This window comes from Leptonychotes weddellii, chromosome 14 (genome assembly GCF_054177405.1).
Source record: "Leptonychotes weddellii isolate Sample4059 chromosome 14, ASM5417740v2, whole genome shotgun sequence".
NCBI classification, from domain to species: Eukaryota; Metazoa; Chordata; class Mammalia; order Carnivora; family Phocidae; genus Leptonychotes; species Leptonychotes weddellii.
The window spans coordinates 10,152,550-10,171,740 of NC_138382.1; the positions used below are offsets into that span (position 1 = coordinate 10,152,550).

At 43.1% G+C, this 19,191-nt stretch overlaps 1 protein-coding gene and 1 long non-coding RNA gene across 5 annotated transcripts in view; both read right to left on the reverse strand.

Annotated features, from left to right (window-relative positions):
- APBA1 (amyloid beta precursor protein binding family A member 1) overlaps positions 1–19,191 on the reverse strand; it is a 190,935-nt gene that overhangs the window by 111,466 nt on the left and 60,278 nt on the right. The window contains exon 2 of one of the 4 annotated variants that reach the window (XM_081802826.1): positions 3,760–3,886. The exons of the other annotated variants lie outside the window; for them this stretch is intronic. The gene's annotated coding sequence lies outside the window, so the exon portion shown is untranslated. The remainder of the gene's footprint in view (positions 1–3,759; positions 3,887–19,191) is intronic. 4 annotated transcript variants of the gene reach the window in all.
- Positions 2,041–2,674, reverse strand: LOC145716923 (uncharacterized). Its single transcript, XR_014139863.1, has 2 exons — positions 2,585–2,674; positions 2,041–2,550 (listed from the first exon to the last, which is right to left on the reverse strand). It is a non-coding gene; the product is annotated as an uncharacterized LOC145716923 (long non-coding RNA).

The following is a 19,191-nucleotide window of genomic DNA, read 5'->3' on the forward strand; positions in this document are numbered from 1 at the left end:
TTCCTAGCACAGTCATGGAATGACACAAAATGGGACAATGGATACAGAGCTCCTAGACACTGAACACTGGGAGACATGCTGCTATTTTTACCATCTCTCCCCCCAACCCCTTCTCCAGCCACCTGAGCTCCAGCTGGAATGCATCCTTCCAAGGATGCCCGAATACTACCCTCCAGCATCCACTGTCATTCTAGAAAGCCCCTTCACTTGGTCTTCACTAGGGCCAACTCTTGCCCACCCAGTTCAAGTGTCTATGCTCTTGTGGTCCTTCAGGACCCCTTGTCTCTGGGTTAATCGCCCCTCTTTAGGAAGGAGTCCCAGAGCCCATAGGAAGTACCTCATTCTGAGCATTTGCTGCATTACGTTTACTCCTCTCTTTCTTCCACTAGACTGAAAGCTCGTCCAGGTCAGAACGGTCATTTCCATCATAAGCATTCAGCACAGGGTTTGACACACAGTAGACACTCAAGATGGTGGTTGCCTCAATGTTTTTTTTTTTGCCACATCATTCATCTTAAAAAATGTGATTTTAGCAGTCACATAGTATTTTGCTATGTTAAATGTTCTATTTATAATCTATTGATTCTTTATTACTGTCCCCTTTTGGTTGGGGAGAGGGAGAAGTATTATAAATAATTTATAGGGAACATCCTAGTACATCAATCTTATTTAAAAAAAAAAAGAATACAATTTAAGGTATAGAACTGTTGACTTTGAACATCTTAGGACTTTGATGGCCAAAGTGGAGGGCTTTATGTCTTTAGATCCTAGTCTCCGTCCTATGTGTTGATGGCTGCCATCTGCACGAATCAGCTCAATTGCTCAGACTAACTTTTGCCCTGGAAAATGCATTCTTGCTGAAGAATCCCAGTGTTTCTGATGATTCCCAAGATGCTGAGCTGGGGCTCTGATGACACACACATTACACCTGGAGGGGCCATCTCTGCCACGAGGTCAGGGGAAAGGGAAGAACCCCTCAGTGTTCTTTAGCTTTTGGCCCAGAGAGGCCAGAGAGGTGAATGTGAACCTGGAGTTCCCACACCTCAGGGCAACGGCTCGGAAACACCACTGAGTGGTGCGTTCATGTTCAGTGACATTTCCTCTCCCCTGACCCCACTTACGACACTTTCTTTCAAACCTTATTAGGTAATATGAAATTGGTGACATTCAAACTTTTTCTCCTACAAAAAAACAGCAATGTCTGTATATGTGTATATGCTTATATACCTATTTATGTATCTCCAAGTAAATGTACTATTGATAAAACAAAAATCTCCCAAGCTATCTTTAAAAAGGGACTTTTCCATGCAGGTAGAGAACTTCAAAATGTGGCTCATTCCCTGGATCTGTTTGAGGATCATCTGGGGTCACAGCTACTTATTGAATGGGCACAGGGATCTGTATTTTAAAAGCTTCCAGAAAAATTCCCCCCACCCAGGTGTACTGAGATATAATTGATATAAAACATTGTATAAGTTGAAGGTGTACAATGGGATGAATTGAGACATGCACACAGTGGGAAACGTTTACTACAATAAGGTTAGTTAACACATCCATCACCTAATTACAATTTCTCGTTGTTGTTATTATGAGGAGAACATTAGAACGAATGCCACTCTCCTAGCAACTTTCAAGCAGACAACACAGTGTTGTAAATTATCGTCACCATGCTGTACATTAGATCCCCAGAACTTACTCATAACTGGACGTTTGTACCCTTTGACCAACATCTCCCCATTTCCCCCAGTCCTCAGCCTCTAGCAACCACCATTCTACTCTCTATTTATATGGGTTCAGCTTTTTTTTATGATCTCACATATAAGTAAGATTATACAGTATTTGTCTTTTTTGGTCTGACTTATTTCACTTAGCATAATGTCTTCAAGGTCCATCCATGTTGTCACAAATGGCAGGATTTCCTTCTTTTTCATGGTCGAATAATATTCCTGTGTGTGTGTTTGTGTGCAAGTGTGTGCACACACACACACTATATATATATACACACACACACACTGTATATAGACATAGTTTTTTGATCCATTCATCTATCAATGTACACTTAGGTTGTTTCCATGTCTTGGGAGCTATTGTGACTGATTTTGGAACGAACATGGGGGTGCAGATATCTCTTCAAGATAGCAATTTCATTTCCTTCAGATAAATACCCAGACGTGGGATTGCTGGATAATACAGTAGCTCTGCTTTTAATTTTTTGAGGAACGTCCATACTGTTTCCCACAGAGACTTCACCAATTTACACTGACCAACAGTGCACAAGGGTTCCCTCTTCTCCATATCCCTGCCGGCATTTAATTTCTCTTTCTTTCTCTCTCTCTTTTAAATAATAGCCCTTCTAACAAGAGTGAGGTGAAATCTCATTGTGATTTTGATTTGCATTTCCCTGATGACCAGTCACTCAAAATGGTGTTGAGCACCATTTTATGGACCTGTTGGCCAGTCTGTATGTCTTCTTAAAAAATGTCTATTCAAGTCCTTTGCCCATTTTTAAATTGGATTGTTTGTTTTCTGCTACTGGGTTGTAGAAAAGTTCTGAGCTTGCTAATGTTTGTAAAACATTACAAACCTGTAACATGGAGATTGTCTCCCCAACCTTAAATTTTTCCTTTCTTTCAATTTTGGTCAGGAGACTAGACCCAGAATAAGAAACAAAAAAAAATTTTTAAAGTCTCTAAGTATGTAGATAGCCTGCCACAAAGCAAATGAATGTATTGATCTCTTACTGAAACTCTGGCAAAAGAGATCCTATGAGGTCCTAGGGAACTAAAGTTTAAACAGTATAAAGGGTCATGATTAATTCTTTCTATTTGATGTGCTGGCTTTACTCCTATTTTAGGTAACTGAAACATACTTGTAAGAACTTCACAAATAATTTTACTTGAGTGAAAAATAAACCCAATTAGTCTGAAGAAAATGTCAAATGATTAGTCGTAGATTATGGCACACGGACATGGCGAGAGCAACGAAGGCTGCATGGGACTGAGTGACGGTTGGGAAGCCCTGGGCTGGACCAACCCCACATTAAAACACCCAAGTGGGTGGCTCAGTTGGTTAAGCAACTACCTTCGGCTCAGGTCATGATCCTGGAGTCCCGGGATCGAGTCCCGCATCGGGCTCCCTGCTCGGCAGGGAGTCTGCTTCTCCCTCTGACCCTCCCCCTCTCATGCTCTCTTTCTCTCTCTCTCATTCTCTCTCTCAAATAAATAAATAAAATCTTAAAAAAACAAACAAACAAAAAAAACACCCAAGTGGTTTTCCAGTGAGGGCCCACTCCAGCACAGCCCACACACAACATGAAGAGTTTCCCCTCAAGACCGTCATGAAATGAAAGACCAAGGGAAAAAGCTTTGGAAAGGAGATTGTAGGTTTTACAATTCAGGACCACGGGGACAAGGCAGCTAAGGAGTCATGCTCGGCTTATGAGTGAAGAAACCACATGAGGAAAATGTCACTCAAAGACAATGAAAGAAACAATTATCATTATTGTGAAAACCTAATATCACCTCCCATAAATGGAATCGACCGTGAAAATATCTGACTGGTAAATAAAGAATGCTCATCCTTTAGCTACTTGAAATGATCTAGCTAACCACAGTAGAGGAAACTTTAAGCTCTTCATATTTCAGATGAGAAAAAGTCCAGAGGGGTTAAGTGAGCTGCCTGAGGCCACACAGTTGGAATCCACGTCTCTGGACTTCTCCACCATGACACTCCCAGCATGGGAGCAACCTAGGCACTCACCAGAACTGGCCCAGCATGAGCGATCCTTTTGTCCCATGTGACTCTGCAAGCACCCTCTCTGTACCTCTCAGCTGATCTAAAGCAAAGTGCCTCAGATTTGCAGTCTGGAGGTAACTGTTAGAGGAGTCTAGAGGCAAATTAGAAAACATTGATTGTACTTTCTTCCTCTATAGTGAGAAATTAAATCAACCAAGCAAAATGAGAGCATCCCAGTTGTGCTGCCAGGGGACCCCCTGGCAAGGCCCAACACAGCATGAGAAGCAAGGAGCCAGCCCTGTACACTGGGAACACAGAATTCAACCACCACAGCTTTTCCTAGGTCCTCGCAGACCCTACGGCTTCAAACCAGAGCACACCCGGCCGCATGGTGGTTTTCTTTGAGGGCATGTGCTGATTATGTATGGATGCCCAGGGCATCTGGCGTCAAGATTTTTTAATCATCTTGTGAGGCTTGATTCACAGACCATCCCTTGCCTGAGGTTCTCGGAGTCTTCTCACTTTTATTGATTTCTCCTTTCTCTAAATTTCACCCAGAATTTCTGGATAGAAGGGGCCGTGAGGTGTTGATCTGGTTGAGAATAAGCACATTGACTGTACTTAGTTTATATGCTTTAAATTTTAAAAAATCACAAAGTTACTAAAAATGAAATCATTTTATTATTCATACTTTACAAAGATTGAGAAATCAATTGTCTATAACTGGGAATATTATTATGCAGAAGGGAGGCCAAGGAAGATGTGGTGGATTTTATGGGAGCAGGGAGCCCTCCCCCCTGGCCATCACTGTGACCTCCTCTGTTCTTTCCCTGCCCAGGCTTTAGAACCCAGCTTAGCAGTGCACTCTGTCCGCTATCACAGGATATATGTATGTTAACAAATGCAATTTTATCAGAACTTCACAAGAATTATACTGCTCCATGAGGATAGAGATTGTGTCTTTGTATCAGTATACTCAGCACCTAGCACCGTGTTAACACGTATTAGGCACTAAATGTTTGTTGAATGGATGGGTGGAAGGAAGGAAAGAAAGGAGGGATGGATGAATTGATGCATTAATGAATCAATGAGAAAACTGGGGGTGTCAGAAACTACTTTATAGAAAGCCATTCTTTCAATGGGCAAAAGAGAATTAGGGAACAGAGTTCCAGAAATAGCTGAGTTCTAGTTCCTACAGACATTTCCATGAGATTTTTGTAGATAAAAATGTAAGGCTAGGGGCACCAGTGTGGCTCAGTTGGTTAAGCATCTGACTCTTGATTTTGGCTCAGGTCGTGATCTCAGGGCCACGGGACTGAGCCCAGCATCAGGCTCTGCGATCAGCGGGGAGTTTGCTTGAGATTCTCTCTCTCTCCCTCTGCCCCTTCCCCTGCTCATGCTCTTTCTTTTTCTCTCAAATAAATAAATCTTTAAAAAAGGATACAGCTAAAAAAAAAAAAAATCCCAAGCATCACCAAAAAAAATTCAGTGTTTGTTAACGTGCAGCTTGATATTGAGGGTTTCCTCCACTCTCCACCTATCATGCAGGGACCAGTGTGAGCAGAGCATAAGCTGCGTGGAGTGGTCTAACATACAAAGCTACACGGAGAGCACCACTGGGCTGCACTTGGAGCAGGAGCAGTTTTTCTAGGGACGGTACTAATTCTTGAGCAGGTCTGGATTGTCGCTGACAGAGGACACGTGATGGACACCATGTTCCCCAGATGATGGGCTCTCGGGTAACCAATTGGCATTATGGTGACTCCAACTCTAGGAGGAATATCTGCATTTTTGTTTCATTCCTATTTTGCCAACCTAATTCCTCAATCAGAGTATAAACGGGCTATATTTTATGTTCATCTACCTAATAGTGAAATCACTTTTCGTCCTCACAACATAGTGATGCTGGTATTAGCTCTGTGTTACTGCTGCAACTGTATGGTTTTGAGAAGTCAATTTGGCCAAGGTTACACAGCTAGTAAGGGAAGAAAGTGAGGACCAAACCCAGCAGTCTGACTTTTAAACCAATGTTCTTAAGTGTCTTATCAAACCTATCACAGTGCTCACAGAAAAGTTGTAGATCTCGATTAATGCATGTTACCTGATTGCCATAAATGTATCGTCACTATGAGAATATGCAAAGGGAGAAGTAGATGAGTGGGTGGGGAAGGAGGAAGGGAAGGAGAGAAAACAGAGAGAAGCCAATTTGGTAGTGCATCTAATTGGATTCTTCCTGGTTCTATCCCATTTCTCAAAGGCCAATTAGCCGCCGCGTGGTTTTTATGGCCGCGCACACCCGACTATCAGGCAGCCTCCGACCCAGAGCTGTGGCTATCTGCAGCCCCAGGTGGGTTTTTTTCCCACTTCCTTAAAAAAACATAACCACATCTGCTTGTGGGTACCATTCTGAAAATGCAAGCCCTAATTTAACAGAGGACCTTTACTGGGCAGTGAACACAGCTAAGCACGAGTGAGGAGATAGGGGGCCATGGTCTCTGTATTTGAGGAAATCATTTTTAAATACCTGGATGGCACATGCATGTGGGACAAACCCTACTGATTGACTATGGCTGCCAGGAGCCCTTTACTGAGGATTCTTTTTTTTAAATATTTTTTAAAAGATTTTATTTATTTATTTGACAGGGAGAGAGAGCGCGAGCATACGCACGCACAAGCAAGGGGAGCAGCATGCAGAGGGAGAAGGAGAAGCAGGCTGTCTGTCCGCAGGGAGCCCGATGCAGGGCTCGAACCCAGGACCCTGGGATCATGACCTGAGCTGAAGGCAGATGCTAACAGACTGAGCCACCCAGGCGTCCCTTTACTGAGGATTCTGAGCCTGAATCTAGGCTGAATGGATGAATGCTGTTGTCAATTAGAAATGTCTGCCAAGCGCATATACTGGGGAAGTTTCTAGCACAGTGCCTAGCACCGAGTGTATGCTCAACAAATATTGCTTCTTTTGCTTTGAATGAAGTCCTAGAAACCTTCATTCTGACCAGAGTGCCAGAGAACAAACTTTTCTTCACTGGGCCTGACCTGAGGACAGAGAATAGGTATGGAGAAAAGAAGACAGACTTTGCATGAAGGGCAAAGGAGACTCCACTCAATCCTACTGGTCTTCGCTAACAAATCCTATTGGTAGTGAGTAGTATCCTATTATTCTAGCCAAGCCCTGGATCCCTCTTCACAGTGGGATGACATTATCTAATTGGATAGGACCCTTAGTGAAGTTTGACTATGGCACATTTATTTTTTGCCCTAGGAAACTTGCTGACAGGCCTCTTTTGAAAAACCAAGAGCATGAAATGCTTTTCACTCCACTGAAGTGTTCCACGTGACCCATACTGGTGGAGACGACAGAATCCTGTGGGCTATATAAGGTACCTCCAGCTCCCACTACCTAAACTCCATGGATCCCTCTCTGGGTCACCTTGGCAGCTTTATGGGCTTGTTCTCAAACAGTTAAATCAAATGAAGACCCATTAGGAGCTGACTAGTTGTCCTGACGTTGAATAGCTGAATTGCTTTCCCAGATTCCTGACGGATATTCTGACCTGGATCCATCTTTGACATGCCTCTCTGAGCCTCGGAGAGCTTATATAATTGATAGTCACCCACTTCCTGAGCAGCAGGTGACAGAGATCAAAGATGGCCCCAATCAAGGGCGCCACTGAAATGCCCTGCACACGGCATCATTTCTGGCGTGATACCACATAAATGGTATCAGTCGAAGGAAGAGTGTCAAAATGCATTTTTCCCCTTACCCTGCCCTGCAATTTCCTCACCTCAGGATTATATGTTAGCGTGGCCAGAGTTATTATTTCTGTTGCAAGTAAAAATAAGATCAGCCAGTAAGATTCACTCGGAAAACATCCTTGACATTTACTTTAGTGCATCCAGAAGCTTAGCTCTGCAGGGAGGAAAGGAAAAAAAAAAAGAGTTCTGACTCCTTCAAAGAGGTTCCATGATGCAAGGGGCCAAGTTATTTTGTCTTCAGGTGTGTGTGGTGGGGAGGGACCTCACCCCATGCGGGATGTGGAACTCCCACACTTCAAGGACTCTCTTATTTTGCCTTCTGAAATCTGGTAGAATAGTTTCTGTCACACGGTAGGCACCCAATAAATACTTAATGAATGGAGGAAGGCTTCTGCAGCTACTCCTCGCTGGCCGGGCCCTAGGGAATAAGCAGGGCCCAGAGAGAGGACCCTGAGGCGCAGCAGATGTGAAGGCAACCCCTAGCTCTTCCCTCCTGGCTTTGTGATCTGGTCTGGTCACCTCAACCACTGAGCCTCAGTTTCCTTGAGGATAATCTAAGGGTGAAGACAAGGGCCTTGCTTCCCTCTCAGAAATGTTGTGAGGGCATTGGCCTACAGTTGGAGGTGACCTGTGAAATGGGGACTGCAGCCCAGGACGGGCCAGGCGGTTGATAACTGGAGTCCCAGCTTGAGGGCCAATGTATTAAGTGTCTTCGTGAGGGTACAATAGCTTTTCACAAGCAGATAAAATGTGCCGTGGCTCTATGTGACTCTTAGGAAAGGCCTGAGGTCGTCTCTTTAGTGATGCTCAAGTTATTTACACAAGAGGGAAAGGAGAAGCTACATTTTTTTTGCCAACGATACACCTATTCTAAGTACCCACAGGCATCTAAACCTAGCACCCCACAGATCAAGGAGAGCCAAGTTTGTCTTCTGATGTAAAGGATCAGATACGAAGTAAGATAAACAATCAGTGGAAGGCCGTTTAATAGCTAAGCTCCCCCTTTTAGATACTGCAGAGGTCCAAACAAAAAAGTCTTTTTGTTGGGGGTGGGGGGTTAGTTGTGGTAAGAACATTTAACACGACATTTACCCTCTTAATAAATGTTCCCATGTACAGCACAGAAGTGAAAACAGGCACTTTCCAACCTGCTTCCAGGCCATTCACACAGCTCTCCCACTATCGGGACCTGTTCCCCTCCATGCTTGACAATCAGGCAATGGGACAGTGATGGATCAGCCCATTGAACTGAACTGCAGACTTGGAGATAAAGGGATATGCAAACTGGGTATTTCTGCAGATTTTAGGCAGGCTGTCTGTTACTCTCTTCTCTGGCTTATGTTGCTTCCCATCCCAGCTCCCCAGGCTCCTCTACTCAGTTTCCTCACTGGTAAAATGGGGAAATACTACGGATGGGCCCTCCTCTGTCCTTTGGAACCCTCTGGCTTTCTATCCTACTGGCTTTTTCTTCCTCTTCAGGCAGGTCCCATCGGGACATCACTTCACCAGCCCCGCCACTGGGGCTCCTTGTTCTAACTGGGGACTTAGCTACCTGTCCCTCTAATTTCCTGCCTTTGCCTGCGCTCTTGATCCCCTCGGCTATGGCAATGAGTAAAGATCCACGCAAGTTGGAATCTGTCACGTTCACTTAGACCCGATCCTGAGCAGGCTTATGATATATATATATATACTGAATGAACGAATGAATGACTGAGTGAAGCAAACGAATGAACACACATACAATCAGCCTGTATAGAAATCCTGGGTGTTAATGGTTTTGACAACTGGGATTTATTTTAAATCTATTACTGTGCTACAAAATTACCCTTCATCAATCAGACACTGTTCTTAAGAATTCTATCTTAAGCTCCTATATCTCAAGTAATTATACTAAAATGGTGTTATTAGAGTTAGCTCAAGAAAATGATCCAGCAAATGAATGAGATTTAAAAGAAAAAAAATCATCTTAAAAGAGATTTCTAATTACATAGTTTAAAAAAATTACCAGGGTTTCCATCCCGACTATGCCCTGGATTTCATAAAAAGCTTCAGATGGCAGTAGACCCACCTCCTCTCACCCTGTAACGCTGGAATGTGTGGTACTGCAGAATCATTAAAAATACTGGCTCTGGGAGGTGCGCTAGCCAGCTGGGGGACCCTGGGCAAGTATATGCCTCTCCTGGCTTCCATGTCTTCATCTTCTAAATGTGGATAATAGTACATAATTGGAAGGGAGGTGGGGAGGATTCAAGTGCATAATCTATTCACAGTGTCCAGCACATGGTGAACACTGAGTAAATGTCAGCCATTTTCTTCCCACTCGTAAAATGCTTTTCTATCAGGTCAGTGGAAGAATGACAAAGATTTGCAATCTCTCCAGTATTGAGTCACACTCCCTTCCTGTGTATTTGCTAATTAAACTTCATTTAATGTCACTGGCTCTTTCCTCCCAACTTCTAGCAGTGAAAGAAAATACTGGCCAAACCCAGATAAAAATGCAGGTATGTAGAAAGCGTATCTATCTGTGCTTGCCATCTCTACAGTATCGTGAGCTCCTCGAGGGTGGTGGTGGATGAAAATGGCTCACATTTGGTGAGCGCTTACCATGTGGCAGATACTGTTTTAAGTACTTAGCACGTATTAACTCATTTGATCCTCACAAGAAGCCTATGAGTCAACATGTCTTATTTACCCTCTATTTACTCAATAAATGAAGACTTGTGTCATGTTGACTGATGAGCCCTTCCAGGTACATTACAGGCTATACAGTCTAGTGGTTAAGAACACTCTTGGCTCCTCTCCTGATTAGCAGTGTGACTTTAGGCTAGTTACTTAACCTCTTTGTACCCCAATTTCTCTATATGTAAAATGGGAGTAGTAATCATCATCATCATCATCATCATCATCATCATCATCATCATCACAACACATGCAACTATTATAGAGATGAGCTGATACATGTAAATGGTTTAGAATAGTGCCAGGCACACAGTACGCATTCAGTGAATTTTAGCAAACTTTACCATGGGTCCATTTTAAAGAGGAAATAATATCCTTTCTATGAAGTAAAATCCATTTCATTGGTTATAGATACAAATAAGCACAACTCATTTTTTGGTCTCTTGTAGGAAAGCAAGAAGAAAGGATCAAAGTTTCAATTGACATAAAAACTTGAATTACTCTTGGAGTAGTCAGGAAAATAAGGAAATGGTCATTTATTGTCCAGGATGAATTAGTTGTCATTTGCCTATGATACCCAGAGGAATCCTTTGATAACTAGTTTAAACCTGTGAATTATCTTATTTGGATATAACATGTCTATAAACAGAATTGAGCTATCCAAGCCTATTAGAATGGAATGTTCTCTTGTTTATTCATTTATTCACATTTGTTCACTCAACAAACATGCTGAGCATCTACTCTGTGACTGACACTGATCTAGTCACTGGGGATCCAGTAGTGAAGAAAAAAAGTCCCTGTCCTTGGGCACTTTTTTATGGTGCCAGCAAATAGATAAGCACATAATAACATGTGAGCTAGTAATAACACCATGTCTAACCAGTAAGTTTTCATCTGCAAAATTATCTGCTCCTTAAAATACTAAAAAAAGAAGGGAAAGATTTAAAGACTAAAATAGTTGCGGGACCATAATCATCTGTTAGGTCAGCTAACTTAGCTACTTGACCCTAAACCTGTCAGGGTCCTCTGACTGAAAACAGAGGGGATGAAGAGAAGAGCCTGGGACATAAGGGAAGGGGTGTGTACCCTTTCTCCATCCCTGCCAGGGCAAGAGGCTGCCCTAGGCTGAAGCACCCTGGAGAGAAGAGGAGCACTTCAGAACAGATCCAGCTCTGGCTTTGGTTCCCAGGCTGATGCTACTTCCACGAGCCCCAGTGACATCATCTGACCCCAGCTGCAGGCTCGGCCCAGCCAGATCCCCACAACTCAATTCTGACTGGCTGGTGGTGGGATTTCTGGAGCACTGGTCTGACATCCAAGGTTCAGTATCCAGATCCCCTTGACTATTTCTGACTTGTACTCAATGCTCTGAAAAGCAGGCTTCCTCCCTGTTCATGAGACCTTGTTCCCAACCAATGGCCCACTTCTGGTGACAGGATTTCCAGTTTAATCCCTGTACGGAGGCCTGTTCTGGTCACCTGCTGAACACTTCAATACTCCTCAAACTGGGGACTATGTGCCTTCCTCCCACTCATCTCAGATAGTCTTACACAGCCCTGCAGTCAGCCATGCTACCTGCAGGCAACCTTTTCCAGCATTTTCAAACTGGGCCTGTTTCTGGATCATCCACCCATGTGTATGCCTGTCTTGTAGCTTCATGATGGAACCCTACCACAATGGCTAATGGTCTGGCCCATGAAATTTGTTCTGTTGCCATGGGGTTCTTGAACCCTCATTGTGGTTGCTCAACAGGATTTCTGCTGGGGCAAGCACTTGGGGCCATCACTCGACACCCCACCCACATATAACCACTAAAAAGAGAGATGACTATACTTCTAGGGTTTGGTCATTACATAGTTAATACCGAGCACTGAATAGTTGTATCCAGATAGACACCGAGAGTGTTCTTACGCCTTCCTGCAGAGAATCGGCTCAGAATCAGATCTCCTTGTATTATGCTCTGAACGTTTGCATATCTCTATCATCAAAGTTTCTACTTATATTCGGATATTTATCTGATTATTTAATGTCTATCTCCTCTACCTGACTGTAAACCCCATGAGGACAGGGATTGTGTCTGCTTTGCTCACACAGTATCTGCTGAACTTAATGGAGGGCTGGCACATGAACAGAAGGTGGTCTCTGGTTGACCGACACAAGGGTCTTCCTTGATTCAGCCCACACCTGAGCTAATATGGTAAACTGGGCAGAAGATCTTAAAGTCAACCTCTTGGCTGAACATTCTTCTTTATCTTCTTTTTCTAGCCACAACTTGATCTCATGAGGGCACTGCCTCCTCTGTAAGGTTCTCAAAATGGTGGCTGGCCCTCGTTACCACAGCAGGACCAGGAGGAGGAGCAGTTGGTGTCTTCCTTATTGACGCTGCTTCCACATCATTCTCTCCTTGTTCCCTAAAACCCCCTCAGCTTTGAAGCTCACCTGATCACACTCTACATCACCCACTATTGTTTCATTGATTCAACAATCTCTGTGACCCTCAGTTTCATGTCTTGGGTTCTGGGTCCCTCTCTGGCATTGTAATCCTGGATGATTTCAATGTACACTATGACATCCAAATAACAGCATGACTACAAGTTCCTCCCCTCCGATGGTCTTGTTCTCACCTTATTTCAGCTCCTCAGTCTTCTTTCAAACTTATCATGAGTATAACTGCATTCTCTGTGAACTCATCGGAGATGGGGTGATATAAGGTGAGTCCTGGCTGCCCATTACAACTCACATCTAAAAATACTTATTTCTTAACTGGAATGAAGCCACTTAGGTTTATCCTTCACCAACAAAACAATTTAGACTAAAGTAAGACAAATCAAAGCATCAAGAGCTTCTATGTACTTTCACAAATAGTTGTGGCTGTACAACATGCTTCTGATATAGGCCATTGCTGCCAGAGCAATTTAAGAAGAAAAATCTTTCTCAAAATGTGGCACACCAATCCTTAGATTAACTAATTTGGGGAATATTTAGAATTGTACAGTGTTGGTTAATAAATCCTATAAGCTGTTGGGGTGGATATTTGGTATTTTTGCCACTGGCATCCTTTCATCCCATAAGAGCTCTTTCAGTATCTTACCTCACCCCCAATCTTGATCCCCTATGGTTCAGCTGCCCCTCTCCCCATCCCCTAAATCCTGGGATGGAGAGCAAACATTTCTCTGAGGTCACATTCCCTTGGTCAAAACAATTGGTTATGTGATGGGAAGGTGAACCAATGAGACTTCTGAGGCTTCCAGGAAAGACTCTATTTACTACTGTAGGTGGCAAGATGTGGAGCTTCTGCATTCATCTTACTTCAGTGAGAGAGAGCCTATCTGAGCATGTAGTCAAACTGGAAGGGAATCCAGAGATGGAGATGGAAAAAAGGACCATGGTGTTATTGAGTATCTAGATGAAACCTCACACTTGGATCTCAGTTATGTGAGCTGTGGCAATCAATGACGTGTCCCCACATTGCTTCCTTTTCCTGGGCACACAAGAAAAGTACACTTCTCAGTCTCCCCTTGCAGGTATGTTGGTCTATTAGACTGAACTCTGGCTAAAGGAAGAGGCACAGAAGTGATGTAAGCCACTTTCAAGCCCTTGCCTAAAAACATCCTATGAGATTCTCCGGTATATTTTCCCTTCTATGAGATGTTGTAGAAGGTACAAAATAGAGTACTGTGATATAAGAAACTGGGTGAGGAGTGAGGCAGCAGACAATGTCAGGGAAGACTTTGTGGGAAAGACATTTGAGCAGAGACCTGCTTTGCCCAAGCAAGCAAGCAAGCAATGAAGCTATTAAAGAGAGAAGAGGAAGAAAGAACATCCCTAATAGATGAAATAGCTAGTGTACAAGCTCTGATGCAAAAAAAAAAAAAAAAAAAGGTGTGGCATATTGGAGGAATAGAAAGGTCACAGTAGGAGAATGAAAGGGTCCAGCAGTCTAAGTGTTCATAGGCAGGGGCCAGTAGTTGAGGCAAGAGATGATGGTGCCTTGGACCAGAGTGGAGGCAATGAAGACAGAAAAGAAGCAGGTAAACTCTTTGTATTTTTTAGCAGTGGTACAGACAAAAGTTGCTAGGTGGTTGGAAATTAAGGAAGAAAATAAGGAAGGAAATCAATGTCTCCTAAGTCTTTGGTTTGAGCAACTAGTTAGATGGTGACACCATTTCATTGGATGATGAGACAAGAAAAGTAACCATTTTTGGGACATGTTAGGTTTGATGTTCCTGTTAAAGACCTATGCATAGATGTCAGTGTTGACATCAGATCTTAGATGTCAGAACTTAGCTCCTCTACCCCACAATGATAATGATACACCATTTACTGAGTATGTATTATATAGCAGGCATCATGTGACATACTTCTCATCGATTATTCCATGTAATCTCACCACATCCCTCCTGTAAGCTAGCACCCCCATTTTACAGAGGAGGAAAGTCAGATTTGGTAAGGCAACTTGCCAACGATAACATACCCACTAAACAAGTAAGTAGTAGAGTTCTACCTTACATGGCATGAGACCATCACAAAGTGCTTCGTATCTCCTGAGCTAAAATATAAGATGCTCGAGAGAAGAAGTGTATCTTGTTGTTCTTACATCCTCAAAGCATTCAGAACAATGCTTTGTACCTAGAAGATGCTCAGTCAACACTTGTTGCTTGACTCCATCACTCATGAGAAAAGACGAAATGGTGTGAGGTGAAACCCAAACATAGAAGGCTTTCCACTATTCTCTCTTTGCTCTTCTCTTTCACCTCCTTATTCCTTAGTTCCATTTAACAAGGAGCTGCTGACGCCCTAGCTCACCTTCCTCTTTCACAAGCATTAAGAACACTCTTTAGAGGGGTATGTACGGTATGTTGTGACAAGAGTGAGAGCACAGAGTCACCAGAAACAAGGGGTGGGTGGTCTTGGCACACAGTTTTCCGTCAGTAGCTCATTTAGCTCATGCTTTTCAGTCAGGCCTTCCAGGTTATTGGGGTAGTCTTTAGTACATTAAATCGTAAACTCATGCTGTGGCCCATCAAAAACTCAAGTCGCTTCCCCAAAAGAGCTGAAATCATGAGTAGAAAGACTTGAGATCCTGACTGAATCAGATTCAAACAGTTCAAACTGCGATTGGCTTTTCTATTTCTCTCTGGTCAAACATTTTAGGTCAATCTTCCACTAGATGAAATAGGAAAAGAATAATTCAAAATACCTGCCACAACCTCCACCTGAATTTTAAGAGAAAGAGGATTACTAGATTCAAGGAGACCATCCATACCACTTCTCAACTGAGGGTCATGAGGAAGTGCTTTGGCAGGAAACACAATGGTGAGGCTCACGTTGCTCCCTCCTCCAGACAGGCCTCTCACCTTTCTTCCTAGGACTCACCCCTGCTGGTCCTTGAAGCCTCCACTCCAATGGTACCTCCTCCAGTGCTCATGGGATGGTGCCATGCTCCTCTGCTATGTTTTTATGCCTGTGCTCATTCCTGCCTTACTTTTTAAAAAAGTGATGAGCTGTGCTATCAATCTCTCTCTCCCCTACCCAGACTATGAGTTCCTCATGGAGAGGGACCACATCTTACCTATTTTAGAAACCCCGGGGCTTAGCTCAGTTCAATGGGACACAGTGAGGATCAATAAAGAGCTGCTGAGCTGAATGGGGGACAGGCTGGTGTTGTGTGGCCAAGGGAACAAGAAATTGTGACACAGGAGACCTCGGTGCTGGTCCTGACTTACCCTCTCTGTGTCTGTTTGTCATCCAAAATAATGGCGCTGGACCATTTCAGCTCTGAAGGCCTTGCAGCTCTGGCCCTGAGGAATCTGAGCGCACAGATGGGAAAGCAACTGAGGATAATGCATTCACACAGGCTGGCTCTACAAGGCCTTCCTCATTAATCACAATTCTCCAGTCTGACAAAATCCCTCCCCAGACGATCTCAAAAGGATGCTGCACACAATGAAGGAGAAATAATCACCCTCAATTTCCAGACAGAGAATCATGTTCTAATGTCTATTAACTGTGTCAGTCTTTTTCCAGCCAAGTGCATACACTCTGCTTCTCCTGGCTTCTCCCCACCCCACCCCTCTGCCTCACCTCTCCAAGGTGGAGGTGGGCAGGGGACACACCTGGGTACCTGATGAAAGCTCCAAACTCAACATTCAAACCAAAGTCCTAAGAAAGCACTGGGAACTTGCAGCAGGAAGTTTTGTGCCAAGAGCAAACCCGAACAGACCCATGAAGAAGATCCTCTCCTATCATTGCCATGACTCCAGGAGGCCCTGCATGTAGGTCCCAAACTACGAGAGGAGGGAAACAATTGCATGTGATGCCAAGGAAGGCTCCAGAAGGACAGAATGCACTGCCTAGTAGGCTCCATTTTTCTAAATGCTTTCAAAATAGAGCTTCTGATTTCAAGCCCGATGTTTTCCAGTTAACTGCATTTCCCTGTCCCTCCACACGCCTTTCTGCTTTCCTTTTCTTTAGTTCTAGGTCTTTTTGTACTTTGCTCCTGCGGATTCCTGAATCCACAGTTAATATAAAAGTCTTCCAGCGGAAAAACATTTCACGCTTTCAGAAGTAGATGTCTCACCAATATTCTTAAATATCTTGATGTATAAGATGTCCAATCTCTTCAATTAAGTGTACACCTCAAAACAGAGGACCACGCCTGCCACTTCTTTTGAATGCCCAATACACAAGCCATCAACTAGATGCGCCAGGATCAACAAACCAGGTCCTCAATCCACGCTCATGTTTCCTAACTGACTTTGATAGGATAGGTGTTTTTAGTAATAGTGACCAGTCCTCACCTTACTTGATCAGTGCTGAAATCAATTCTACAGAATGCATTATGACTGGGTTATATTTTCTTGCCTGTATGATTTCTTCCTTCCTTCCTTCCTCCCTCCCTCTCTCTTTCTTTCTTTCCGTCTCTCTCTCTCTTCCTTTCTTCCCTCCTCCTTTCCCCTTCCTTCTTTCCTTCATAGATATATTCATCATTTTCAATAATTAGCAATTTACCTAAATTACCTCTATTAGGAAACTGAAGTCACTCCACATCCTACTGTCACAGTATTTTATGATGTCTTCCTTGATTCTCATGGACCCACAGCTTACGCTTTGTGGGTCCAAAGAAAAGTGGTTTCTTATATAAGCTTTTCTTCATATTGTTAAGACTAAAATAGTCAAACCTGAAAACAAAACCATAAATATGAGTGTACTTGGGGCCTGAGGCCTTTTACATACTTAGGAATGATATGTCATTTTACCATATTCAATGAGGTAAAATAAAAAAAGGCATCTGCAACCAAGAAGTGTGATAAAATGCCACATAAGAAATGTAGTCATTCAAATACTGCAGAGTACTTATTACTGTCAGAAGACCCTAACCCTCTGCACAGCAGTGTCCATTCCTCACACTATCATAGTATTTTCCAAAGGTAATCCATTTAAAATATAAAGCTAAGAGTCTGCATTTCTATTATATTTTAAAAACTTACCCACTGAAAGTCAAGTAACAGACTGTATTTCTTTCTTCTTTTCGTAATATTTGGAAGCTGATACAAATATATTTGATCTTATCTTTGTCTAGTCATTTATAATCTCTGAGAGGTATGACATTTTTTTCTTTTAGAACTGGTTTTTAAGTCAGCAACCACACTCTCATGCATATAAGATACGAGGTTGCTTCGGGAGGAAAAAAAATGCAGCGTGTGATATCTCACTTGCTCAGATCCCATCCAATTAAAACTGAAAAAATATTCATGGAATTATAACCATATGAATTATCAGACAACCATCAACAGGGGCCAAGAAAAACACGAAGAAGACCCGGAGAGAGTGAGGAGCCGAGGTTCCTGTGTAAGCAGAGAACAGATGTACTATGCGGATCAGGAAATTACAGGAGGTTAACGTTGCAAGCACAGGCCTGAAGCACAAGCATTATTTTTATGCACCAGTTTAGAAAACAATGGAGCAGAAAACAAAGGTTTGACCATTTGCTGAAAGGAAATTTCAAATGAGGTCAATTCTTTCACACTCCTATTGGCTTCAATGAAAGCCAGAGTAGATAAGAGGGTTAGGCTTTAAAAAAAATCACAACAAAATAAAAAAACATATTAAGCAAATAAACAAAATACAAAATTACTTTTCTAAAAGAAAACCTTTTGTTTCATCAGCTCTTTTCATCCCTGAAGGACTCATTACTTAGGAAAAGAAATTTGTTCAGTGAAGCTCTCTTAAATGACTTTCTTGACCTTGACTACCCCACTCTTATTTAACTGTCTATAATAATTTCCAAGTTGGGCTGAATCTATTTTTATTGCATTTGTGCAATAATAGAGGTGTTGGGTCCCCTGGTGTCAGAGTCCACAGATTCCAAAGATGAGATGATTTTTATTTCTGTTGAGAAAGCCTTGCCTTCTCCTCCCACTAGCGTATCACAGCTTTGAGCTGGAACCAGGGTCTGGGTCTTCTTCCTGCAGCTTCTGCCTACCCTTTCCCCTTGTCAACGGCCTCTGGGATGATCTACGCCATATCGTGGCTGGAGTTATGGGTGATGGTATTGCTTCTCAATCTTTAATGTGCCTAAAACCATCTGGGCAGGCGTTGGTGGCGGGGGGGGGCTTGTCTTTAAAATGCTGAATCTGACCCAGTAGGTTTAGGTGGGGTCCCAGAGTCTACATTTTTTCCCAGCTCCAGGTACTGCTGTTACTGATCCACACACCAGACTTGGAGTCACAAGGAACCGGGGGGTAAAATCAAGTTTTCGGGCCCCCATTTCCTCTGGTGAGCCAGTATGTCCAACTGGCCCTTGGGCCATCAGCACTCCTTATCTATCCGAATTACTATTTCCCATGAAAGAGGAGATCAGGTGAAGGGTAAACCAAAGGCTGTGAGAGGAATCAGAGAGTGGGTGAAGGGAAGAGGAATGACCTAGAACCATTTAGATGAGATTACAGAGGAGGGTGGTTGTGGTGAATATAATGCAGTTGTGCAAAATACGATATGATTATATGATTATGATATGAT